The sequence below is a fragment of the Apteryx mantelli genome, chromosome 7 (genome assembly GCF_036417845.1).
Source record: "Apteryx mantelli isolate bAptMan1 chromosome 7, bAptMan1.hap1, whole genome shotgun sequence".
Lineage (NCBI taxonomy): Eukaryota > Metazoa > Chordata > Aves > Apterygiformes > Apterygidae > Apteryx > Apteryx mantelli.
In genome coordinates, this window is record NC_089984.1 from 17,041,336 (window position 1) to 17,068,289 (window position 26,954).

At 49.0% G+C, this 26,954-nt stretch overlaps 1 protein-coding gene across 5 annotated transcripts in view; it reads right to left on the reverse strand.

The window, feature by feature from the left end:
- Nucleotides 1-23,652, reverse strand: part of ZMIZ1 (zinc finger MIZ-type containing 1) — a 363,439-nt gene extending 339,787 nt beyond the window's left edge. For 4 of the 5 annotated variants that reach the window (XM_067299869.1, XM_067299867.1, XM_067299868.1 and 1 more), the window contains exon 1: nucleotides 23,554-23,652. The gene's annotated coding sequence lies outside the window, so the exon portion shown is untranslated. Of the gene's footprint in view, nucleotides 1-13,024; nucleotides 13,127-23,553 lie in introns of all 5 variants that reach the window. The other variant, XM_067299864.1, reaches the window with a different exon arrangement.
- Between the last annotated feature and the right edge of the window lie 3,302 nt (nucleotides 23,653-26,954).

A 26,954-nucleotide genomic window follows, 5' to 3' on the forward strand; every position in this document is an offset into this window, starting at 1 on the left:
ATAAAATTACTAGGGGGCAGAGAGGATAACTTAAAGTTACATTGCCATATAGTCTGAAATTGTTTCCAGATACCATAAGGAGCATGTACACATTTTTCTTTGCAGCAAATAGCCCAATTTAGTTCATCCTTTTCATCCTAGAAGACCCTCTTCATTTAGAGAGCAAACAGACTGGGTAATTTGACCATCAAGAAAGCCCCTATAGCTCATCTTAGCAATTGTCAGTCATTACCAAACATTTTAAATACATATTTATGTAAAAATTTCAAATATCAATTTGGAAAGGATCTCTGTGAAATATCCAGCATCTATTCCCAGGAGTCCCCGAAGTTCTCCCCTCCCCCCTCCACTTTTTCTTTCTTTTTTTTTTCCCTTCCCTTTTAGTGAGCCTGGCAATGAAACCCAATAGAGAGCTATTCCTGTCACTTCTTAAGTTTGAAAGAGAACAAACAAAAGCAGTCAGTTTTAAGAAAAGTGATTTTAAGATTCCATATCTCCTGAAAAAGCAAAAGGGAAATACAGCTGTCCTCTTCTAGCTTTAATCTCATAACTTCAACTTTTCCAAAGATCATAAACAAAATATTTTCAAGTATTCATAATTAATGGTCGTTTGCTCATTTATTTTAATGCAAAATCTGTAACATAGTGACAGAAGGAATACATCGGATGGAACAAACAAGAATTGCTATAGCAGTAGGAAAAGCCAGTCCTTTCCCATTTACTTTTTTCTTTTTTACTTGACAACAGCAATTTAGTCATTTTGAGTTTTGTAAGAAAAGAATCCGAGTTATTAGACTAGATGGATTTTCAAACAAATCAATATGAAAGCTTTATAAAGAATCGCTGCAGAAGATGGCACAGTATCTGGTTTAACAGAAACTCCTCCCCAAGTCCATAGCAAGATCTCAAATTACAAGCACTACACACTGGAAAAGAGCTAATCACTGGCAAATACGCTAAGAGAGTAGGAAGCTGCTTCCAGATGTGTAATACAGCCCAGACCTTATGCAAGTAAGTGGTAGGGAATGCTGCGCTGTTTTTCTTCCTTGTTTTCTTGCAGGCCATTATTTTAAGAGGCGTGCAATACCTTCATCTTTGAGGAACATTTATGAAGTTGGCTTAGCCCACCTCCTACTCCCAGGCTCTGCTCCCCAAGAGAAACGTGAACGTATTTGGAGGGAAGAATTACCTGCATTGGGGTATCCCCTAGAAGGGGCCCCAGTTTTCACACGCATCCAGTCCTGGCAGCGGGCCCCTGCTCCCTCGCCGATCCCTGCCGGCAGCGCCCAGGGTCAGGAGACGGGTCCCGGCTCGCAGCGGTGGCATGCCCTCGGGGTGGGAAACGGCACACACCAGCCCAGAGCCCCAGGCCTACTGTGGGTTTTTTTTTTTTTTTTTAAATACTATCTACTTATCCACTTGAACACGTATAAAACTTTCCTCCGTATCTGCTTCAAAGGCCCTCATTAGCACTCCCTTTTGGGATATCCAAAAGGGCAAGCACACCTGGCAGGGAAACACAACTGGCTCAAGGAAGCACAACTTTCCAAGCATCTTCCTTGTGGCAATGGATATGGATTTTAATATCCACAGACAGTTTAGAGGATAGCTACAAGGAAAGCTGTTACTTCACTGGCATGGCTTATATTTACACCACAGACCTTTTAAAAGCAACAAAAAAAAATCACAATCATTATGCTGCAAGCCAAGTAACAGGCTGAATGCAGGCAACTAACAGGGAATTCATTAACTTGGGAACAAACAATTTCTGTAATTAGTTACCAGCAATATTCAACATGCATTTGCAGGCTTATTCTTGAATTACTGAGCACGGCTCTAGGCACCGAGGCTGAATACCTGGTGGGGAGGGGAGGGAGGGGAACAAGAAAACCCAAGTATTTTGACCACCTAGATCAAGAACCAAATGACACAACGCTATTTATTTGCGCATACAGCCAGCTCCACTTGTTAGAATAAGCTGTTTTCCAACATGCAAATTGACTTCTTCTGTAGGTCAAACACTAGCATGAGCAAGCTGATAAAAATCACGTTAAACTAGGACTTTTATCTCTCTTATACAGCTGCTGTAGAAGCAGGCAGTCATACTGCTATTAATATTTCAGATTATTAAAAAGACTGCTTAAGTGGAAAGTACTTAATATTCATGAAGTCTCTTTAGCATCTGATTAGGTTCTTCCCCTTCCCCTACCTCATGCTCCATTTATTACATTTTTACCTGGGCCAAAATGAAACTACAAAACCACCTTTATTTTGCATTTAACACACGCCGGCCATCATTAGACAGAAAAGGGTTTCTATCCTTTTGGAAGCTGAAAAGGAGGTTTATTCAGTAGTGAAACATCCTGAGCTTCCAACTTAAACCAGTGAATGCTTTTAACTTACATTGGCTCAGGGTAAAAGCAAGTTACACTGGGATAATCTGGCCTGATAAGCCATTATTACATATTATTATACTAATAATTAGACTCCTGGGAACGGACAGGAAGTACATATAAATGGAAAATGAGCCCTCGGAGGCTTCACAAGCCAATGGAAGCCTTAGACACGGCATCCTTAAAGCTAGAGCTCAAATACCGTCATGACAACCGTATGCAGATTACATGATGTCAAATAAATTATACCTTAGGCCAATAAAGGCCTAAAATAAGCAAGAGCTAAATAATGAAGGCTCTGATTCGACCAACATGTGACAGTACAGTAAATTTTATTACTCTTGTTCCTTCAGCTTTATAAGAGCTTACTAAATCCACAAATGTCCTTAAAATATTTATTTCCTAAAGAAACCTTGCGCCCTTGTAAGATCGCTCCTTAGACTGTACCTTCAGTGGGCACTTAGCTGAAAATGGACTCATTCGGGCTCAAAGAAAAGCTAAAACAAACAAACAAACAAAAAACCTCCAAAACAACTAAGCTGTGCTGCCTGTTAGGTATCCATGCGTAAGCTCGGGCAATTCCCCCCGCCTCCAAAACCAGTTTAGAGGCTTCTGATGTTTCACTTCTCGAGGCAGAGGCAGAAAAGCTGACGGGCAGCGCTGCAGACTCCCAGGCCCCGGACCGCGGGCAGCGCCGGCTTCGGCGCCCCGAGCGGCTTGCCAGGGCCCGGCCTTCCTCCGCCCCGCGCTCGCCGAGCTGCAGCGGCCCGTGCCGCCCACCTCCTCCTCGCCCTGGCCATCCACCCTTTTCGTTAAACGCGGTGTTCGGAAGCTACACGTGGGCCCAGCTCTCGGCTTGCCCGCGCGCCGCCGCTGCCGGCAGCAACCCCATGCCACGCCACGCTGCGGCAGTGCCGCTGGCCCCAGAACTCCCCGCGGAGCGGCGGCGGAGCGCCTGCCCCTGCCCTGTACAGCGCGCGCGCCGCTCCGTAGCTGCTGCTTGAAAACCAAATCCGTCAGCACGGGACGGGTAGCTCGTCTCTACGGTCCCTTGGTTAAAAATGAGCAAACTTTAAGCTGTAGTTAAAAAAAAAATAATAATAAAAAAAGGTCTTTCAAAACACTTTTCAAGGCAGATTTTAGGAGTAAAGAGAGCTGAAGTAACTGCAAGTTCATCTTTCCAGTGGCAAGAAATAAGGCCTAAGAGTGAAGGCGAAGTTAACCACAGCCCTGGGACGCAATCCAAGTCTCCCATGACAATAGGAAAACACTAGAACTATAACATTCACAATACTATTTAACTTTTAAAGTCTTACCACAGTTCAAAGTCTCCTTTGTGGAGCTCTGCTTTTGAAAATGTCGTTCACATTCCAGAGACCATTTCCCCCTAATCATCTACCACGTTACTTAAATAACGAGGAAGACCAGCAAGAATAGGAATCACCTGGCAGAAACAGGGAGGGAGAAAGTCCTTAGAAATGACTGCAGAATTCTTAAAAGCTGGTAAAAGGCTTAAACCCAGATAATGATTTACAAAGTGACAAGTAAAATAGATTTACTGCGACAGGCTGAAAGGAGAGCAACATAAATAAAGCCACCGCTCACGTGTCCCCAGCCTCCCAACCAGCAGCGCAGGCGGTAGGAAGCACTGCGCAGACCTGCGTTAGGGTTTCTGCCCACCGCCCGTGCGCCCCTCACAGCCGACGCGCAGGAGGGGGAAAAAGACGACCCACCAACTCAGAAGATCATCATCAGCTTTCAGGTTGGACATTTTTTTCCAAGGCACCAGTTTATTGATTACTGTTGCAGCAATTCACACATAAGACCCTTTACATGATAATCTGAGATTTAAGAAAACAAACAAACAAAAGAACCCCACACAACTAATCATCCCCTTTCCCTCACAAAAATCACAGCAAGGCTTGCACCAAAAGCTTGGAGCTCCAGCGTTATTCATTAAGCCTGCAACCGCAGCACGGCAGCTGCGGCGCGCGGAGGCAGAGCCCAGCGCCAAACACGCGCGGCTCCAGCACGCTCAACGCTTCTCCGGGCGGTCAGCGCCATGCGGCTGGGAGGGCCTGCTGCTACTTATCTATGGCTTTTCTGCGTGCAGAAGGTGTGCAGCGGCTCTTAACCGTTTCTGCGCTGACGGGCAGCGCGCGGAGGGGGAAATCCCGCCAGAGCGCCCTTCCCCTCGCCGAGGGGGCTCCTGGCACGGGAGCATCGAGCATCTCCTCCCGCAACGGGAATTGACTGAAGCAACATGACTAATGCCCCTTCCCTGCAGAAGCCCGGGAAAGGCTGCGAGCAGGTCATTAACTGCCAAGGTCATCTTGTTTGTGGAGAAGAAAGGAAAACATTAGCATTAAGGCTCTAATTCGGTAAAGCGCAACAGCAGCAACAAGGAAACATAAGCTTACCGTTTCCTTTAACCCTCGCTTAAAAGCACATTTAAGAACCATCTGATTCAACCGCATGACTTGGCCAAACAGCCATTGGTTAGGGAGGTTTTGGGGTAGGCTCAGCCCGATTTCCCACTTGCGAGGCACGCTCGCCCCCACGCCTCGCACGGAGCCTCACGGCTGCCTTCGTCCCCCAGGAGAAAGCAGCGGCTCAGGCTGACGCTTTCACGCTCGTCGCGGAGCGCGCGGCACGGCAGCCCGGGACAGCCCCGCTTTCCCAGCCGCCCCCCTTCCCGCGCGCCGCATCGTGTGCGCAGGCATCTCCATCTCGGTCCTCGCTACTGCTTGTCCGCAGGCTTGTAAAACGCGCGAAGAAACGGCTAATGAGATGCCGATCTGGCACCCAAATGTTCCCCCACCAGTTTCATCCGCCGCCTCTCCAGGGAGGGAAGGGAGGGAGGAAAGGGGGCGGCTGGGCGAGAGCTGGTGGCAGCGCTGCATCCGCACACAGCTGCCTCGCACATGCTTGCAGCTGCTCGCTATTTGAGTGTGTATATATACACACACATATATATACACACACGCACAGAAACATACATGCACAGAAAATCCGCTACCAGCGCAAACGAAGGCAGCAAGCAGCTAGGGTAACGCAGCTTCCTCCACCCCGGGGCTAACAAAACCAGTAAAAACCACGGCTCCCGAGCGAAGGACCAACGCGCATGGAGCTCGTGGCGCAGCCCAGGGCAGCCCGGCCCCGACCCGCGGCGCGGCGGGAGGGCGGCGCAGGCTGCCAGCCCCCTCTTCCCTCGCCCTCCGCGGCAAGGGGGGCACGCACCCGGCCAGCTCTACGCTCCCGGGACGCCTCTTGTTGCGGCGCAGGGCCCTCGCGGTATTTTTAAAAACGTATTTTTGAAAGCACTTTAAATATTTTAAAAACCTGAAATAGGCTCCAGACTGCAAATATTTACACACATTCTTAACTTGATGTGCAAGGAGTTCAGCTAAGTTCAAACAACCATTCCCATGTCTAACCTTAACTCCGTACGTGAACATTTACAGGATAGCGACTCTTCTCATCCACGCTCACCGCGGCACCGGGCTCTCCGCGTCGCGTTACCCCGTGCTGCTCTGCCCGATGCGCAAGCGGAGGGGAAGCGGCGCGTACATCCCAAACCTGAGCCCCAGGCGCCTTTCACGTGGCTGGCGCTCTGCAAAGACAGCGGCGGCGAACCAGACCGAAACCTGAGTAACTACGCAGTGGTTTTTGCCCTGAAAATTTTGGAGTCTCACACAGATGAACTCCAGCAGAGTGCTAACTGGGTGTTAAAAACCCAACATTTTACCTTTTTCCTGCAAAAACACATATAGGAATTATGAGTGTTGATTCCTGTGGTGCCACACATCAGTAAGTCCTTGACCTCTACAGACAGGGGTCTTTACAGTAAACTTCAGGATAAAGGTCTAGAACTTTTTAATAGCCTAATGCAACTTTTACTCACAGTAATTAGAAGCGGGAAAGATGCAGCGGTGCTGCAGGGGGCCGCTGGTGCGGGGCACGGCGCGAGGGGCTGCGCGGCGGCACCTGTGCCCCCATGGAGCAGGGGCTCCCGCCCGCCGCTCCGCCACCCCCATCAGAGCAACGCCACCGCTTCAGACATCGCCCCTTCCGGCTTCCCCCTCCTTCGGCACCAGCTATATACAAGAAACACTTAAAATTCGTGAGTTAATGATGTTAAGCCTAAAGTTGCTTTTCAAAGGTTGGTTTACACATGACAGCATTTGTGCACAGCTACTTTAACCATTTCCTCCTGTAGGCTCATCTCATCTGCCGGTTTCCTCTGGTTGTGCAGAGCCTTTCACAGCAAAATAGGACGCACAAGAAAAAAGCTTTCAAGTGTATGCATTCTGCCTTTAAAACCACAAAGATCCACGGAGTGATTCACTAACAGAGACATAATCCCCCCCCCCCAATTTTCTCTTAAAACCAAAACAAACAAACAAACCACCCAACACTATTTACTTTGTGCTGCAATACAAAGAATGTCTTCTATTATTTTTTATTAACTTTAATACACTGTAGTCACGCCACTGCCTTCTCAAACCTGCACAGCACAGCCACTGTAGCTATCAGACTATGGCACTCCTTTGAATCCCAAGCCAAACTTCCCTAATATCACATTAATGGAGGCAAGCAATCTCTTGCTTTGGATAAAGCAGGAGAAGAAAAGCAAAATGCTTGTATACCAACTGATTTTAATAACATGCTATGAGAGTTTAAAATATTTATGAAAATGATTTTAAACAATATAATTTCACTAAATTCAGTTGGTGCTCAACAGTTCTGAAATATTGCAATGAATATTTATGGCAGAGGCTCATACCATCTTACTCTAATATATTGACGTGTAGAGAGATTTCAATATGGTAATTTGTTCAGAAGAATATAATTAAGAGCACCAATCATGAAATGAAAAATCAGAACTGCTGCAAAAATGAATCTATGCCCTTAGTTTTCAGAAACATTTTATGAACTTAACTTGAAGTAAACCTCAGTGTTTGGAGTTTTTTGGATGTCTCACTTTGTATTATTTGAAAATGTCAGTTTTTCAGAAGTGGCATGCTTTGCACTTAATGGGGTAGTAGCCTTCGGAAGGCATCTTCAAGAATCAGTAGTAACTTCATGAAAACATGCATTTTTTCCAGAATTCTCAATTTTTTTTTAAATAAAATGTCAGCAGAAAATGAAGGCAAAAAGATCAAGATGTTCCCATTTTCTGTTTCTGACCCTAATTTTAACTTTTGCTGAGGTTTAAGAATCATTTTGAGTTAAAATTAAAAAAAAAAAAGTAATAAGGGGAATGGGGTTTTCACAGATATTTTATCATAAAGGTTGGCAATACAGAACACGCGCACACAAACACACCAGCTGTATTCTGACTGGAACCTGCTTTTTCATCATCCAAATCTTCACGCTGTGTCCTACTCTAAACACCAATCTAGCCAAAATCTGCACACAAGGAAGGGACAAAGCCTTGCTGCAAGTTGCCTGTGTACGAATGCGCTTGAGCTTCGGGTACGATGAATATTTCAATAGGCTGCTTCACCGAGACCGCTCACAGCGGCCACAGCGAAACGCGTGTAAACGTCGGCTGCTTTAAGGTTCGCTCTTTCTTGTTCCCATTTCATTTGGGGAAGTTACCTTTGCAAACTGAAGATGGCTATTTTATGCATTTCTGTTCTACGAGTCATTCATGTTAGGCACAGAAAGAGAGAAGACCCCTAATAACGGGGGGGGTCGCTTCCCTGAGTCCCTTCGCTGAAAGTCACAAAAGTGATTTTTTTCTTTTTCCTGACTCCTGACCCATCCCAGAGACTCTCCTAACAGACTGCAAATGGTGCCCCACGCAGGGACGGTTACATGTAATTTATGCTTTAATTTAGTAAGAATCTACTTGCCTCCAGGAACAGATGCTCCAGCACTAATAGGAAAATAAGTTTATGCAAAGCAAAATATTGTGGTTTTAATCACTTGATCCGATCTATTTGTGGGCTGGGTTTATTATTTGCAGCTAATTGCGAGGCTGTGGATGCGTCCGGCTTTCCTCGGCAGGCGCGTGGGTTGAAGCGGCCCCTTCTCCACAGCGCGGCTGCACGGGGACCCACCGGGACAGCGGCCCGCGCGGGGCGGCAGGGGGGGCAGAACCTGCGCAGAAATACAAAAAGGGCTTTTCTCCCCCTCCCCCCCCCCTCGCCCCTCACCCGGATCAGGCCCCCAGCCGGACTCGCAAACTCGACGCTAACGCAGCGCGAGGCAGGAACAACCCGCAGCAGGGAAACGCACCCGCGGCCGCGAGCGGCGGACTCGCGCGCCCACCCGCCCGCCCGCCCTCCAAAAACCCCAGCGCCGCCAGCCCTGCGAAGCGGCGCCCCGCACCCGCTCCCGCATCGCACCCAGTGCGGCTGGGAAGTGGTACCCGGTTCCACAGGACTTCGGTAGACAAAAATACACAGCAGCATATGCTTGAGCATATTGCGCGTGTAACATAGACAACAGTCACAGAAGCAGAGAAGCAGCTTCTCTCGGCTATTTGCTAGCTTTAGAGGAAACACCGCATGAAAAAACGCGTTCGCTCCTGGGAAAAAGGAAAAAAAAAAAAATCAGGTTGAGGTACTGCGCTGAGGAGCAGGCAAACGCTCTTTGCCGTTTGGGGGAATCGCAGGGTGACTGCGACCCGCGCGGCAAAGCCTCGCGGCCGCAGCAGGAGTAGCCAAGGCCCGAAGCAGAGGCCGCGTCCCTCCCGCCAACCTGCCGGGCTTCCCAGCGGCTCCCTTGGCAGCCCGGAAAACGGACGGACGCAAGGACAGAATGAGAGACAGAAAAAAGGCCTTTCCCAGCCCGTGACCCGATTCTGGTGACCACAGTCACTAACTTCAGCACGAGGGCAGGGAGGAGAGAAAAGCCACCTCCATCTGCTGATCATGGAAACGGAGCCCATCCGCGGCTACCTCCTGCACGAAGGAAAAAAACTGAACTGGGAACTGTAATTTTGAGCAGGCGTATAATTATCCTGCATTTAAAAGACTCTGTTTAAAGGAACATCTCTTAGGAATGTTTTATTTGTATTCTGTTATTGAGAGGGGCTTGTCTGTTTGTTTGTTTTAAAGAAAACAGTTTAAAGTGCCAGATGAAGGCAGCCAGAGTCTAGCCATAAACACGGTACAGCAAAAACGGAAGCCTCCTCTCAGCTCCTTGCAGATACGCACAGAAGGACTTTATGGCGGGGCCGCTGCAGCTAGCAACAAGCCGCGGCCGTCGTGCCTACGCTAAAAGCGGCAGCGGCGATGCTCGGAGAGAAGGGCTGCGCTCGGGGCGCCCGCTCTCCGAGGCCGAGGAGTCGGCGGAGCCGGCACCTCTTCCAGCCGTCGCGCGCCGAGGCTGCTCCATCCATCCCGGCATTTCGGCATGCCGCCGCTAGCGTGCATCTCTGCCTCTCCGCCCCACCGAACGCGCACGGGGGCACGCGAATCCGGACGGGTCGTCTGCCCGGACCCCGCGCGCAGCCGGCACCAAGCGCCAGCTGCCCTCTCTTCCGCAGCGCCGCGTTTGCCTCAAACTCGCCTACGTAAGTGCTCAGCGAAGAGGCAGCGACTTGTGTGATCGCCAGAACTTCCGAGCCTCTAATTTAGCAAGATTAAAGTCAATTAACCAAAACCATCAGGAGACTTAAATTGTATTTATATATAAAAAGACTGCAATATTTAAAAACGTGTTCTGTCACATTATGCTTTTTAAATATAATTACAGTATCAGACACGTGTTTGACACTTTTTTTTTTTTAAGCATTCAAAACGGACATTTGCTAGCCCTTTGACACCCATTTCCCATCATTATTTCATGAGTTTTCATATCCCCAATGGAAGAATAAGATTGTTTTCTGGGCAACTTTGCTGTTATCTCTTTTACTTAAATAGCATCATTCTCTCTTAAAACAAAAAAACAAAAAAACCCCACAACAACAAAAAAAACCCACAGAAAGTGCAGCTTGCTCGCAGGCGAAGCACCAGAGGTATTCAGCAAGCACCCAGAGGTGCGATTTCCAGCAGGCGGGCTCGCGGGCAGCGCTGGGGCGCGAGCGCAGCGATTAACGCCGGCCTGGCCAGCCGCAATCATGCCGAGCAGAAGCGTTTACTCGTAAATGCCTCAAAAAGACCACGGTCCGACCATCCCGTGAACACCTGCCGTTTTGTAAATGAAGACAAAAATAGCGCCCATACATCACAACGCCTCCCGAGAGGTACTTAAATGTGCAATAAATACATCAACACACACCCAGCCATTTCACTTCCCATGGTCAACCCGCCGGCGAGAAGGTGAAGTGGAGCCCACCTTTCTCGCCACTCGTCTCCCCGCCACCTACTTCACCTTAGGATAAATAAGCTTCTCAGTTGCTCCTAAAAATCAGCGGGATCTGCCCGTTTTGGACTAACGGTGGTGGTGGTGGTGGGGACAGACTTTGCCTCCAGGCCCTCTGCTTTCCCGAGATCTCCGCGCGTTTCCTGGCATCGCAGGTTTGCGGATCAAAGCTGCTGTCCCACCGCAGCCCTCGCTCCGCTCTTCGGGGAGCCGCAAGACCTTCGAATACCTGAGAAAAGAGGTGCCCGGTGCCACGCGGGCGCAATTAGTAACCGCTGCAGCGCCACGGGCGGGACGCGAGCCGGCCTCCCTCCCTCCGCTACGCTGTTCTCACGTTCACCCTGAACATCCAACTCCTTGAAGTCAACTGGCAGCATCTCTGTTCACTTAGAAATTTTCTAGTGCTTGTGATTGAGGATAAAACTTGAAAATATGAACCCTAAACAAATCCAAAAAGCCAAATTTTGCCAAAGGAAGTAAGTTTATTGTAACTTAAAATTATTCCATGGACCTTAATTCTGGTGTCTGAATATTTTAAAGCCAGCAAAATTAAATTACTCTAATCTTCCACTCTAAGCATTGGACACCATTTTCTCCATGACAAGCTCTCCTTTTCAACACCATCCACATTACACAGCCTAAAAATGACAGTCAAGGCAAAAACAGTAATTGTGAATTTACAATCAGCAGGTAGCCTGAAGGCTATCACTGTTATAGTCAAGCTTTATTTATAGTTTAACAGATAATGTCAAAATATAAAGTACAAATTAAACACATAACTCAAAAGGAAAGAGTGATGATGCGTTTTACTCTGTCACGGTAAGGTACCAAAGAACCTCTGGCATTTACAAGTTGTTAAGACTTACAGTAGGCACAGATATCGATTAACCCTAGCATCCCTCTGCAGCCCCACTCCCTCCAGCCAAGGTGACTGGGCCACGCTGAAAGCAGCGTGCAGAAGTAACAGTCACCAGCAGCGAGCCCATGACATTCAGCTATTCGGTTGATGCTCAGCAGTCCGCTCTCAGGTTAAGAAACAAAATCGGCTTTTAGATAGAACACTAATTGGAACACGTTTTACAGTTCAAGAACATATGACCTTCAAATTATTCTGAAGATTCATTTTGTTCACTTAAATCCACAATATACCTCTCATCTTCCAGTAACATTTAAGTGGAAAGTAGGTCTATATTGAGGCATACGTATGCTCTTTGTTTAAAAAGCAAACAAAAAAACCCCAGCACCAAACTAAACTCCCCCCAAAACAAACCACACAAAAGCTGGACTTGCCTATGTTCTTATATTTTTTTGATTTAATATTTTGCTCTTTCCCGCCCCCATATGCAACTGGAGAACACGTTGCATATGTGTTTGTATATTTGGGTGCAAGTATCATATATATATAGAATACATGCAGAATGTGTTTTGTACATGTAAAACTTGTTTGCAGGCTAAGACTACCACTGTGCCAGCTTTTACCCTGGAGAAAACATTTCCAGTTAAAGCAAGCCGCCCCACTTCTCCCGTGCTGCCGTGGGGGCTCCCTCCAAATGGAGAAGTTTGATCCAATTACCTGGCAGCCGCCTGATGCGACTGCAGCGCACACGTGTCCCACAGACAGTGATGGGATACTGTCAGAAGTATCCTGGGTCCCTCATTCCAGCCACTCAGGGACTGGGGAATTCAACACCTCCCCCCACCCCCAACAGAACAAAAACCAAACAAAAACAGAAAGAGGAATTTGAAATTTCCCTCAATCCATTTTTCTTAATACCAGGCAAGAGACTGTTGCATTGGCAATATGAAAAACAAAATACCTCACAATATTGCAAACCTAATGCAGCTGAAAGGACACTTAAACTAAAGTTGCTTTTAGTTTCAAACACACATTCAGATCCCAGGACGGTGTCTTTAGGACCTGCTCATTTGTGCATATACGCATGGCTCTCTCCTGACACAAACAACCCGACTCCTCCACTTGTGCAACTTGCATTACTCACAGGAACGTCCTGGCAGAGGCAGGCCACCATATGTTAATTACTGGGTTGCATTATAATAGGTCTAACATCTTGTTTCCCATACAGGGTTTTAAAATAAATGGAAACGACAGTCTCTTTGGATACAAGAGTACGTATTTTTGTATCTTAAGCTAAAAATATTCTACGTTAAAAAACACAAACGGATCAACTGCCAGAAAATTTGTCTCTTCAGAGTTTCTTTGGGGGGCTTTTACCCTTATTAAACAAAGAAGCTAAGGAATCTTTAGGAGAGATCAACATATATGCATTCATATTTTGTTTCCTACTACTTACTCTTAAGTTGGGTCAATAGTGGGGGGGGGGGAGGGGTTGACTCCCCAATCCTTTTGTTTCTTCAATGAAAAGTTTCAGGTAAGTTGTCTGCTTTACCAGTTTCTACAGCAAAATAAAGCATGAATTCAAAAACACTGAAGGAACATGAATAGAGCAGAGATATACTTTAAAAAATATTTTCTAATGACAGGAGATATGAACTATGTTTCATCATTTTATGATTTAAAACACTGGGATATTGCTAGGACAAGATGCTGGCAACATTACAAGTATTTTTGATTTACATTTCTATTTATTGAGAAAGAGGTGTTGAGAGCCATAGCTGCAATTTCAAGCAAAGAGAACTAAGACTGCAGCAACATTCTCTTTCTTTTGGGGTGACCACATTCAGCAAAGTTTTAAATCAGAATTTTAAATCATACAACACAAAAAGTCTGCCAGAAATACCAGAGATCTTGCTGGAATTTCCAGAACCCTAGTATTCCACAAACAGGCACCAACACGAGACCTTCACAAGAGGTTTCACAAAAAAGTTCATGCACTGAGTCAATAATTTATACCTTCATTTAGGTTACAAAAACCTTATTATAAAGTTTTTACAGATTTGGAATGAAAACACTGTCTCTCTTGGACTCTTCTAGCGTGTTTCCACTTTTTCCCCCCCTAAAGTGACTACAGAGATCTAGCGGCAGAATCACCAGGTGACTGTGACCAGGCGCCCACAGGCACCATAGGCACCATACCCTTCACTATTTTCAGTGCCGTACGTAATCACAGGCAAGACTTCCCCACACGGGTGCTGCGCGGACACAAGGAGAAGGTCCCTGCTCCTCCTGGCCAAGCGCGAGCCACAAGGCGAGACGCACAGACAGCTGGTGGCCACACGGTGGTTATCGAGCCGTCCGCCCCCCGCCGCAGACCTGCACTCCGCTTCCCTCCTCACCTCAGGCGCTTAACGCGCTTGCCTGCACGTCTAGTACTCCCAGGTACACAGCAAACATACCTGACAGGCTACTACATGGACCAGGCTAGTGTCGGGAGCCACGACAGCCAAGCGTAGCGCTGAACTATCTAGAAACATCTAGAGATAAAAAAACATGTACCAAAACCAGCGTCCCAACCCACTGCTCAGCGAGGCCAGTTACGCTCCAGGTAACATAGAGGAAACAGGCCAAACTTTTCAAAATGGATGCTTAATGCATCAATTTATTAACAAAATGAACTTCAGCACACGAATCCTAAATTTCACATATTTTCAGATTTAAGAGACAAGACGACCCTGAGATTTTGCTTAGGGAGAAAAGAGCCTGGCCCCGCACATCAGATGCCCACCTGCCTGCCCCCCCCGGGACGCTGCACCTCCTGCGGACCACACGCCCTCCAGGGACCCGCTGCCTGCCGCGTACTCTGCATGGGGCTCTACAATGAATAAAAATCACTGGAGATATTATTAGAACCAGTTTTAATCACCATGAGTCTGAATTGCTAACTACCCATCACCCTGTCCTTTGCACGGTCTTTGCAGAGAGAACTACTGCTTATTCCCAGGTTTGTACAGCGCCCTGCACAGGCTGGTCTACACCTTCACTGGGGCCTCTCCATGCTCTTTTAATGTATATATACTCCTCCAGCTACACAACCCTCAGCAGGGGCACCCATCACCTCCGTGTTCACCTCTGCACAGACTTCAGGGGACACCGCAATTTCACGTGATCTACACAACGTTTCAAATATTTATCTTGCGCCCTGTTGACGATTCCTTCTGAAGTACAAAGAAGGTTCGATCGTTTTTTCTTTTACTTGTAATTCATACCTGAGGATCAACTGGCATGCAAGGTTTGGTCTTGAAGGTAAGCACGCTACACCGTTCAGGGAAGTCTGAGGATTGCATCTTTTAAGTGTAAGCTATGTCTTTGTTAAATACTGGAATGAAGCATTCATTAGTAAAAATTGTTTCAAGGGTTTCACCAGGTTTATTCAGCATCCTGTCCCTTGTTGGTTAGCAAGAGCAGTTGTCATCATCATTTAACTTGCTCTTTAGTAAAAAGCGACAAGGCCAATTGAAACGGTGACTTCTGAGCTGCCCATAAGCAAGCAGGCGCAGCCAGAGAGCCCAGCTAGATGTCCGACTTTGCTGCCAACCGTCCTCCCACCGGCTGCCGGCTCCGGGGGTGCTTCCTAGAGAAGCCAACGGCAAAGGGAGGCTTGCGACAGCCAACACAGAAGGAGGACATCGCTCAGGCCATCAAAAAGCCGCAAGAAGTGGACGCAACCCTAAATGTTTCATCTTGCAAGGTTGCTTTAACTACGTTTCAGAAGGCTCTACTAGTGACCCCAAATAACTTCTCCTTACATAACGCTCTTACGATTTTTAAGATGTGAGGCGTCAGGATTTTACAGTGCCAAAAGCCAAAGCTATGCATTCAGCTGGAAAGCTGGTCGGCTCCCGTGTCTAATGGTATCAAACTCCAGCTGGACTGCAACCTAACACTTCTTAAACACGGATGTGAATTTGGGGAGAAATCTCATACTTGAGAGGTAGACAGGAAAAGACGGAAGTACAGTTCCTGCAACAAACTACCGTGTGAAGCACCGGTGGCTGTTTTAAATCTCCTCAGGTGAGAGGCGCCAGCATAGGGCTTCAGAAGCAAGGCAGCAGGGGCTCGTGAATGTGCTAAAGTCAGACGCTAGCCTCGAACACAACACAACACACGTTGCATTCATGTTTTCAGTCACAGAATAGCTGTTCACACTTGCATACACGTACCCCTGGCAACTCAGCATCGGGATTTTCCGTACAGTGAAGATAATGCCTGCATCTCAGCAGCAAGGTGGGGCTTAGCGCTTCTATAAAGCACGTGAATGCCAAATTGAAGATGCATATAGCCAGGATCCCAATAACTTCTGTAGAATGACAGTTCACTGGCCCAGAGCCTTTTTAAAACAAGCATTCCAATCTTAAAATAATAATAATAATAATTAAATCAAATGCCAGAGTCTGTGGCAAGAGAAGGAAGGGGAGAAAGGAGGGGAAAAGAAAAAAAAAAAAGCTTTCTTTGAAAAGGCTTGGGAAAAAAGCACTGGGTTGCTGTAAGGGAGGCCAACATAAGCTGTATATCAGCTGTAAACAAGTTAACTTCTGTGATCCTACTGCTGGGAAAAGGGTTACAAGAGCATTAAACAAACACAGAACCTACAAGGAGGACACCAAGAGATTGGGTAGACTGCCTGACAACCACATCATTCTTCTTTCCCTCCGCAAACCTGCCGGATAACAAACCCTTCTCTTTGTTTATATATCTATCCATATACGAAACTGTTCTGTTGAGAGTTTAATGTCAAAGTCTTTACAACTGATTTTTAAAGCTTTTTTTCCTGCTTTTTGGGGGGAAGAGGAAAAGATAACCAAATGGGCCTTCTGTTGACCCAGGAATACATTCTAGTGTTAAAATGTAAAATGACAGTACTTGTTCTCAAACTATTCTAGATGTAGTAACTAGTATTTTTGCAGTGTATTTTAAACAGAAACACTCTCTAAGCATTTTTTCCTGTTTATAAGGCTTCTTTCTGTCATTTAAATGGCCAAAATCATACAGATACATGCAATGCCAGAGAAAAGACTAAGGTTTATGCTAAAATAACGATATGTAATGGAAATAATTTCTGAAAAAAAAGGTCCCTGTTCCAAAGCATGCAACTTGTTTTGCTTTTATCCTGTTGAAAATGGAAGCAACAGGGAAAACTAGCAATGTGACTGCATCACCATGCAGAAACAAAGAGGGGAGTTCAGCGGTGCTCGGTTTCAACACTTCTGAACTGTGTAACCCCGGAGCAAAGCCTGGTGGACAGCTTTTCGAAGTATAAACATTTACTTCAACCCTGATATTCAGGAAATACAGAGGTACAATATGTACCAAAACAGCGGTCATTGTTGTAATAGGGATTTGGAGCAGGCTGCAAGTATCTGTTACCAAGCACGAAGTTCACCGAGGGGAAGGCAGTGCAGACGATGTTCCGCGGGAACGTCGGAAACCGGCAACTCGCAGGCGGCTCGCGAGCACCGAGGGAGCATCTGCTGGGGCAGAACGCACCCGGCCTTCACCAGCCTTGCTCAAACACAACTGCTGCCTTAGGAGAATCCGGCAATTCTGAGATCTGACAACCTCATTACTTGGACTGCTGTTTCCCCACCACCACTCCTTCACACCGCTAACCTTTGAGCTGGAGGATACCCATCTATCAGGTGCGTGTCAGACGATAACCCAGATCCTTCCCAAAAGGATGACATAAGTAAGAGATGGATCTGAGCTACAGTGATACACAAAGGGGGGGGGGGGGGGGAACAAAAAACAAACAAACAAAAAACAACAAAAAATTCTTGACCCTTCCCCCCAAAATCTGAGTTTAAGAGGTTTTCTACCTATGGCAAGGCAGCAATCATGCTCAGATTAGGGAAACCCAGCCTCCTCAGGATCATCATGAGCCTAGGCAGTTTCCAGGAAAGTCCAGTGCAAACTCTCCTGGGCAGAAGCTGCCAACAGCAGGTCGGCCTCGGCTTTCCTGCCCAGCCCGCCGAGCCCTCGTAAACGCAGTGCGCCGCGCTCCGGACCTCGTCCATGCTGGGGATGGGCTTGCAACCAAGAAAGGAAGAGAAACCTGCACTTTCAGACTGTCCGATTCAGCTCCAGGAGGAGCGTATGTCAGAGCAGCCTAAAAGGCTCCGCTGTTCTCCAAGGGAATCAGGAGCACAGCCAAGAAACAAGCAGATATTCACCAAGTTTTTGCTACTAAATGGCCAACTGAAGCGCCTGCTGTTCTGTGATAGATCTATGTCACTGCAGCCCCAGTAAACAAGCCCTCCTGATTAGTTATGAGACCATCCAGAAACCTCCAAGAGACTGGTAACACTCACTTTGCCAGGCAGTCAATCGTTGTAGCTCTCTAGTCTCAAAGTGCCAGAAAACCCCAAACAAACAAAAAACCCACCACCAACAAAAACAACCCCAAAACACCACAAACTTCTTGTCAACTTATTTTCTCTTCCCCCTACTCCTCAAACATATACGTTTTAATCTGTTCAGCAAGGAGGGCAAATGGTATTTCACAGGTACAAAGAACCGTAATGCGATCAGGGCACAGTTTATCTGCACTGTATGTTTGTGTATTAAACGGATCAGGCGGGTGGTAGTCTCCAGTCAACGCTATCCTGACCAGACTGACTCCTAAAATAAGTCACCAGAACTGTTTACCAGCTACCCGAGTTTCCAAGAGCAGAACAAGAAACATTTGAAGGAGACCAAATAGAGACAACTGGCAATTCCCACGCTGCTTTTGCTCGATGCTGTCAGACATATGAAGTCTGTGGTTTCACTCCCAGGCTAGCTTTGGCAACACGTACGTATCACATACATCTGAATCTATAGGCTGGATTTGCTCCCGGTTCCCAAGCCAGACCTACGGCAGCGCTGCTTTTCCCTGGCTTAGAGCAACCGCCGCCTCCCTGCGCTCGCACCCGGCCCCAGGCACCCCAAGGCGAAGCGCGGCTCTGGGGCGAGGAGAGCAGCGGTCCAGCGGTCCAGCGGTCCAGCAGTCCCGCGGCCGGCAGCCGCCCGCCAGCGCCTCCCAGGCCCATCTGCAGACAGACGTCTCGGCGTGACGACATCCGCGCTGCAAATCAGCTCGCCGCCAGCCACTGACACACAAACACTAAGTCGGCAGAAAAATCAAATAACAAGCTCCTTATGAAGGCAAACAGTGAACAGTAGGGACAATCCAAATCCACGGTTTTATGGAATTTCCACAGATTTGTAGTGCCATGCATATTAATGTTTTCTGAGTGATTCCCCCCCCTTCTATCTGTGTGGAACCCATGTTGCCTTCACACTTCACTTTGGGAATCAATTCAAAGCTGCTCTGAAGAGTCAAAACAAATGCAATATTATCAACAAAGGGATAAACTTCCAAAATTTGTCTTAATGGAGTGTTAACACGATAGCTTATATGCCACTGCCTCAATATTAATGTTAATTAAATCAGATAAAATACAAACCAGCCTGATTTATTGAACTATGTAATAAAAGGGCACATGGGTCTCTTTTTGAGTTTAGATACTTTAAAAAAAAAAAAAAAGTGTCAACCTTCATCCCTTCCCCTTGGGAGGGATTGGATTTGTCTGTTCCAGGATTCAGGGCAGGACTACAAGTTACTTTTTCTACCCTCTGATACAGATTTAAAAAGTTGAAGTATAATCAACTCAAGGAAACCATAGGTGGTTTGGATCAAATGATGACGTGTCTGGGGCTTCAGAAGGGTATGTTCTTTTAGGATCGAGTCACCCCCTGTGAATTAAGTTAATTTCTGTTACTATTTGCAGAACAGTTTAGATGTAGAGTGATTTTGTCTGCCTAACAATAATTTTCTTCTTTCCACCAGATATATAATATTCATAGCAATTTTCCCTGCTTGATAAAGGGAAGGGTAGCAGCACTGTACCAAAAGCACCAAACATCACCTTTGTAGGCAATGCTAACTTCAGTGCATCTTTAACTATTAGAACCAAAAATAACATGTAACAAGTGCAAGACCATCTTCTGCTCTCATAATGCACTACTGCCTCCAACAGTCGGACTGTGGAGATCCATTACACCCCATTGCCTGGGCATTTCTCTTGCAGCCAGTATCACCTTTAAAATATCCTAATGCTAACCAAGCTGAAGGCTAATGATCCTGTAAAACCCAATGGAAATATATAAAATGAAAATTGCTACATAAGAAGTTTTTGCTTTTAGAAAGAGAAAGCAGAGGGGGAAGAAAAAAAAATCAATATGACAAAGCAACACTTCGATTTACAACCCTTTTGTTTTTAAGCCAAAGACACCATTTTAAAGCAGAAATGACTTCTAATGCCACTGATCCTGCCTCAACTTAGCAGCAGCAGGAAAGCTCAGATACACCTAAGTTCAGTGAAAAGACAAAATACTTATAAAATGTTTGAGTAGTCAGCGTATCAGCGCCCATGTGCACTGTTCTGTATCGATGCACCATATGCTGCGCTTTCTCATTGCAAAGAGCAGATCTCAAGGGCTAAAGGCGGCTCGTGCTCTTCGTGCCACAACACTCCCTTGATGGGAACAAGCACAAACCAACTCTGGAAAAACTCTTCAGCCATACTCTCCCCACTTCGCTGCAATACAGGATAGGATTTCACAAAGATTGGTCTAACTAGGAGTGAACAAATCAGCCAATTGCACAGCGGTCAAATTTGTTACCGCAAGCATTAACTGCAGTCCTACTTATTTATGAGAAACAGGCTTCCCAGGTACACCGCCACCAGCTCCGGCGGCGCTCGGCTCGCCCCCGGCGTTGCAGCGTCACGCGGACACCAACAGACCCCGGGGGCCAACCGCTACGGCTGCTCCTCACAGTCGCGTCACCCCGCGCGCGACGTGGGAGCGGGCGGGATCCCCATTGTCCCGGAGCTCATCAAAACGCGATGGAAGGCAAAAGGAATTCTAACTCCGCTTCCTTTCCGAGATACTTTTTTTCTTCCTTTACAAGAGAGAAAGCAGGCTCTCCAGGCTGCTGGTACAAACGCCGAGCTGCTAGAGACCAGCCAACACTGTCTCCAACTATAGTGTCAGCGATGTAATTGCCAGCCAGGAGGCTTTCTGTGGACACAAAACCTTTGGAACCTATAAAAGTGGAAGAGATTCAGGGGAAAGGGCAGGCAACTCCCAAGAAAAGTTATGAATGGAAACGCGTTGCAAAGAATCCTCTCATCGCACCTCCTCCTCAACACTTCTGATCAGTAAAAGTCCTTCTGACTGTGCAAGAACTAATCTATTATCTGTTGTGGGTTTCATAAAATATTCTGAAAACAGCATTTTATACCGCACTGGGATTGCATTTTTATTTATCTCAGACAGCACAAAATACTCTCTGTATATGTACACAGCAACACAGTTCTTCCCTGAAACAAAGTTTTCATTGATCCTTTGCCACAGACTCAATTATTGTTTTTTAATCATGATCAACGTTTATTTAAGGTATTGTGGACCTTAAACAACATAAACAATAAAAACATCTGTCCATGTTGACATGAGTGTCATTGGCAAGTTATATACCTATATTGACTGGTCCTGAAGGTTTTCCTTTAAAAAAAATAAAAAAATCTGGAAGCCCAAAGTAAATTCTAATTACAATTTATGGAATCATCTTTACATCAGCCACCTTTGACATAGCCCAATCTTCAACAGATAAAACCACAAATCTGTCAATCTAATCTCATTTTTTCATGAAATTTTTCATTGTTTTTAAATGTACCCTAAAGATGCTTTTCAGATTTTCACAGTTAAGATTTTTTTTTTTTTTTAATGTGATAGATTCTGAAGAATTCTTGGTCACCTTTACCCTCAGGGAAAAAAACATTCTTCTTGTAATGTGGCAATTATAAATACATGTAAAAAGTAGAAATCAAGACATTTTAATAATACATTTTAAAAGTAGAGATAAAAAAGAAAAACAGTCCTTCACTCTGGGATATTGAGATGATTTCAAGTCATGTTTTCCATAATCTCATTTTAAAAATAAGTGGCCTTTTCTTTCTCCTCCCCCCTCCCAAACTCAGAGGAAAACAGTCACCAAATGCACTCAACTAGCCTCAAAGTCACACGTGCTCTCTTGCAGATCTTGCTTTCAATGTGTCTTTTGTTTGATGGCTGGTGTTTCAACATCCTCAACTTGAACAGAAAAAGGTCAGAGCAAGTCTTCTGGCACTCACAAACCTGGATCAGGCCCCACCAGGAAAGACCGACCGATGCCACAGTGCGTTTCCCTCCATCAAGAAGATGGAGCGAAAGTTCTGACTGGAGACCAAGCGCTCCTGTCGGATGAATCCCTCTTCTCCCAAAGACTGACACGGGTGTCTAATTTTGCTATGTTCCTTTGTCAAACTTTTCTGCTGTTGCGGGTGTATTTCCAAGTTAAGCCCCGCCACGGTGCCACGTACCTGCAGGAGCATCATGGCTTGCGGGGCTTTCGCCCACCCGGGGTCGGCCCTACTCCTGGGGCAGGTCCCCCACCCTGGTTTTGCTTCACCTCCCTGCCACGCCGTGTCCTTACGCTGTGCCACCCTCGCGTGGCCACCACCACCACCGACCTCCCCACCACCACAGCCCAGTCCCACGCTGCCGCTGCAGAGGAGCCGCTCCTAAAGGCTCCTTAAAAGCTTTGGCACTTCCAGACAGTTGGAGCTACTCAACCAGAGCTGGGAGCCAAAGCTTCGCCCGAGCATTAATGGGCTTTTGCCCTTTTAAATTTTATAAGCCCGCTGCCTTTCTGATGCACACGGTTTTATTCAGAGACCTAAATGGCCATTTCATATTTAAAAGGAAGCTTGCATAGGTAGCACCCTAAAACTACCCCAGGTCATTCATCTCCCCCCCGCTCTCCTACTGTCTCTTAGGAAACCTTTGATAGAGCATTTGTTCAGGCTGCCAAGTTAAATCCTCTTCTCTCATGTCAATGCATTGAAAAAAGCAGCCAGAATACCAGCTTCACTCAGGCCTGCTGAAGTAAATGGAGAAAACCAATTCCTCTGGTACTACAGAGCCATTAAGCTGTTTGCAGATTATTAACTGAAGCACAAAAACATACACTGTGCACAATCAGACAGTGATGCAGAGCTAGTCCTTAAGTTAGCCTCGGTCTCCGCAAATTACCGACAGGGCTGAAATTCGCAGCAATTCGTGCCGCTGCCGTAGCTGCTCGGCGGGACCCCCCAGCCCGAGACAAAAGCCGCCTCAGCGCGACCCGGGGCTGCGCTCTCCCTCCCCGCCGTGCCCGCGCCCGCCCCGGCTCCGGCTCCGCTGCCGGCGGGAGGAACTCCGCGCCCGCCGGTGCCCCCATCGCAGCCGGGGGCGGCACCGCGGTTAAACTTTACACGCGCGGCACAAAGTTGCCAGCGTAGAGCCCCCGGCCACGGTAGCAACTTCCTCCTCCTCCGCCGCCGCCGCCGCCGCCGGCCCGACCCCGCGCTGCCGGCGGGCGCCACCGCGCAGGGCGGGCGCCGCGGCGGCTCCGCTCGCTGTTTACATCGCCGCGCTCCGCGCACAAAGGCGGCGGCGGCGGCGGCGAGCCGCGGCGGCGGTGGTGGCGGCGGCGGCGGGAGCGCGGCCCCGGGGCGCCCCCCGGGCCGGCGGGCAGCGGCCGCGCTCCCGCCCGCTCCCCCGAGCCGGGCGCCGGGGATTCGCACCGCGGCAGGCTGCCCGCGGCCGCCGAGCTCCCCCGCGCACCGAGGCGCGCACACAGCGCGCAGCGCGGCGCGGCCCCGCAGCCTCCTTTGTGCTGGCGGCGGCGGCCGCCCGCCTGCCCGCCCCGGGCGCGCCGCGTCCCGGCCGGCCGGCGCCCCCGCGCAGCGCCACCGCCGCCGCCCCCGCGCAGCGCCGCGCAGCCCCCGCTCCCGCCCCATTGTTGGCGCGCGGCGCGGCGCAGCGCGACCTGCGCGGGGCCGGAGCGGACGCGGAACTTACCCGCACGCTGCACAGCAGGCTGGCGGCAGGAAAAGGGTAAGGAGGAAGGCAGGCAGAAATCCTCTCGCCCCGCTGGCTTGCGGCTCAATTCGGATATTTTTTCTGAATATATGTTTTTTACCCCCCCCTTCTCCCTTCTCCCCCCCCCCGCTTTCTTTTGCTCGCTTTCTCCCCCCCCCTCCTTTTTTTTTTTTCTTGCCCACAGACAGTGAAAAGGAGCTCAATGTTAGTGGGTGAGTAAGTGAATCAACTAGCAGAGAGCACAGCAAGTTGAAGTGTCAAATTACATTGGCTATTCTATTACCAAAGGGCCATGCTTTGTGGCTGCTGGCAAAATCTGTCCCAGATTCCTATCTGAAAGGGAGCTGCCTCCTGCAGGGATGTGCTTTCCTTCGCCCTCTCTCGTCCCCCCTCTCGCTCCCCTTTCCCCCCTAAATCACGCAAAGTTAAAACCGTAGATACAAGTTAAAACACAAATATTCTCTTACAGTATATTTTAAGGCGGGGATTCTCATGTTAATCTTCCCGAATAGCACGCATTCAGAAACCCTTCCACTCTGGAAACTGAAAGCACGGGAATATCCTCCCTTCTGTATTTTTATGTTATTAAATAGGGGAAAACCATCCTGGAACGAATACACTCCAAAGCATGCGTTGCCTCCGTCTATATCATCTTTAAATGATTTTTTTTTTTTTTTTAAACAGGGGATGGGAGAAACTACTGAACAGGCAGGGGGATTGCACGGGAACACCGAGACATTCTGCTGCTTGAAATATTTCACTTTATACTTTTTTTTTTCCCCAAAACACTCTCCTTTCCGCCCCCCCCCCCCGGATTTATTGCCACCATCCCCCCCCTCGGCGCTGCGTTACTGCCGAGCCGGGAGCGCCCGGCACCAGGCGGGCCCGGGGGTCGGGGCTGCCCGCCCGCCCCGAGGGGACCCGGCGGCGGCGGCGGCTGCCGGGGGCGGGGGGGGCCGGGGCTCCCTGCCCAACAATGGGGCGGGTTTTTTCCCCTCCTCCTCCTCGGGAAATCCAGCCCGATTTCCAGGGAGAAAATAACACGAAGCCGTCCTTGTCTGACGAGCACCAACCTTCTAAAAAAACAACTCCCTCGACTTCGCTTCCCCTTGATAAAACACTTCCAGGACAATCAATATTTTATGACGAGTTGTTAATAAGCCTAACATATTCATCCCTGCTCCAACGGGGCTTGTTAGATTATGCAATTAAGATAAGCAATTTAAACAGCACCGAGCAGCTCCTCACTGGGTCAGATTTGTCTTGTTGCTGGAGGAGGAGAAAGATCTGGACTTTAAAAGGACGCCGGATTACGCGGGGGGGGGGATTTTTTTTTTTTTTTTTAAATGCGCCCAGCCGGAATTGCGCGTTAATTTCGCTCTCCGCGACGGCAACTCCGCGGCACCCCACGGGAGCGCTCCCCGCCCGCGCATTTATGTACTGATTTGCAGCGCGCGGGGCGGAGCGGCCGCGGGGGGGGCGCCCTCCTGCCCCCCAAAAGCAGCCGCCGCGGCCCCCGCCCCCTTCCCCGGTGGTTTCATGCTCCGCCGGCTTTTCCACGTCCCGTCCCTGACAAACTCCTCCTGCCGCTGCTGCTTTTCCCTTCTCCCACACGCCGCCCCATTCCCCCCCCCCCGCCTCGCCCAGCTGGATATGCTGCAAAAAATAAAATAACAACAACAAAAATAGCGTGTGGCGCTGCCCCTCGCGGCGGGGTCCCCCGCGGCGGCGGTGCGGAGCGCAGCGCGCCCGCCCCGGGAGCGCGGGGACCTCCGCGCCCGCCCCCGCGGGAGCGCCGCGCCGCGCCGCGCTGCCGGCCCCGCTCCCGCTCCGGCTGGCTCCGGCGCCGGGTTTTGCGCGCGGCCGCCGTGTCAGCCGGGGAGCTCGGAATAACAAAGACAAGTTTGAGAGCAGCCGCCGCCGCCGCCGCGGCAGCAGGGCCGGCCGAGTGACGTCAGGGAACAATGCCGCTGCCAGCCGCGCGCCCGCCGCTCCCCGCGCGCGCCCCCCCGCCGCCCCTTAAAGGCGCAACGGCCCCCGCGCCCCCGCCGCGCACCAGCCGTTGCCCCCGCGCGGAGCCGCGGCGGGCTGTTGCCTCCCCCCCCCGCCCGCCGTTACCGGGCGCCGCCGGGTCCCGCCTGAAGGCGGCGGCCGCGCAGGACCCCGAGCCCCGGCCCAGCTCGGCCCGGCGGCGGCTCCGGGCCGAGGCCGCGGCCGGGACCCCCGGCCAGGCCGGGCCGGGCCGCAGCGGGCCCCGAGCAGCCACCGGGAGCTACCTACTGCCCGGGGGTCCCGGCCGGGGCGCCCAGGCCCGGGCTACCGGTAGCCGCCCCCCCCCCCCCCGCCCTTTTCCTTAAAAAAAAAAAAAAGAAAAAAGAAAAAAGTTAGCTCGGTGTCCTTACCCGGGAAAGCAGCGCCTAGAGCAGCCCGGGCCCCCCGGCGCGCACCGGGGGGGGGGGGGGGGGCCACAACACAGTCGCTTATTTGGGGATGTGCGGGGCGATGCTGTCCTCCGCACGGAGCAGCGGGAGCGGCGCCCGGCCGAGGGGCTGTCGCGGGCTGTCACGGCGGCAGCCGCTTTAGAGCTTTCTGGGCAGTTGGCGGTACGGTGGCATTATTTTTTCCTTCAAGAGGCAGGCGGCATGCATACAGTAACAAGTGCATTTTGCAGGAGCGGTGTCACAGCCATGACAGCCTGAGGAAAGGCGCAAGGAAAGAGTTGCAGAGAAGTTTTGAACACAGCCTCTTCCTCAGATGTCACATATATATAAGTACTATTATCAGTAAAGGAAATGTTTTCTTTAAAGGGCTGGGTTTTAACTGGGAAAAGAACAGGCTGGCTACTGATCTTAAAGGAGCCTGTAATTAAAAAGCAGCCTGGTCCCCAGCAGTGCTGTTCTCCATCCCAGAGGATGAGAGCGTCCACACTAAGTGTTTTCAGAGGTCTCCAGTGATTTGGCCAAGGTGATGCAACCTGTCTTGCGCTACTTAAATACGTTGACCCCTTTCCCTTCATTTTTACTGTACCCAGCCTTCCTCCGAGATCTGTATCAACCCTGATAATTCTAACCAGCAGTCCACAGACTGAAACAGTGGACACTGTTCAGTCAGTGCAGTCCATAAATCATTCTGCTCCTGAACCTGCATTTGTTGCCCATTAGTAAAACAAGACCTGAATAAACCCAGCCTTCTAAGTAACTGATGATGACATTATAGCCATATAGTCATTTCCATATAATCACACAGATGCCATTAGCATCATACCTTAATAGTAAATTAAATTGCAATTATTTTACTTTTCTTATTAAGGGATCAGCTTGCTAAGGTGTCAAAACTCCTGGCTTAGGCAAAGGCAAAGTCAAGCATTAGGTTTGATGTTT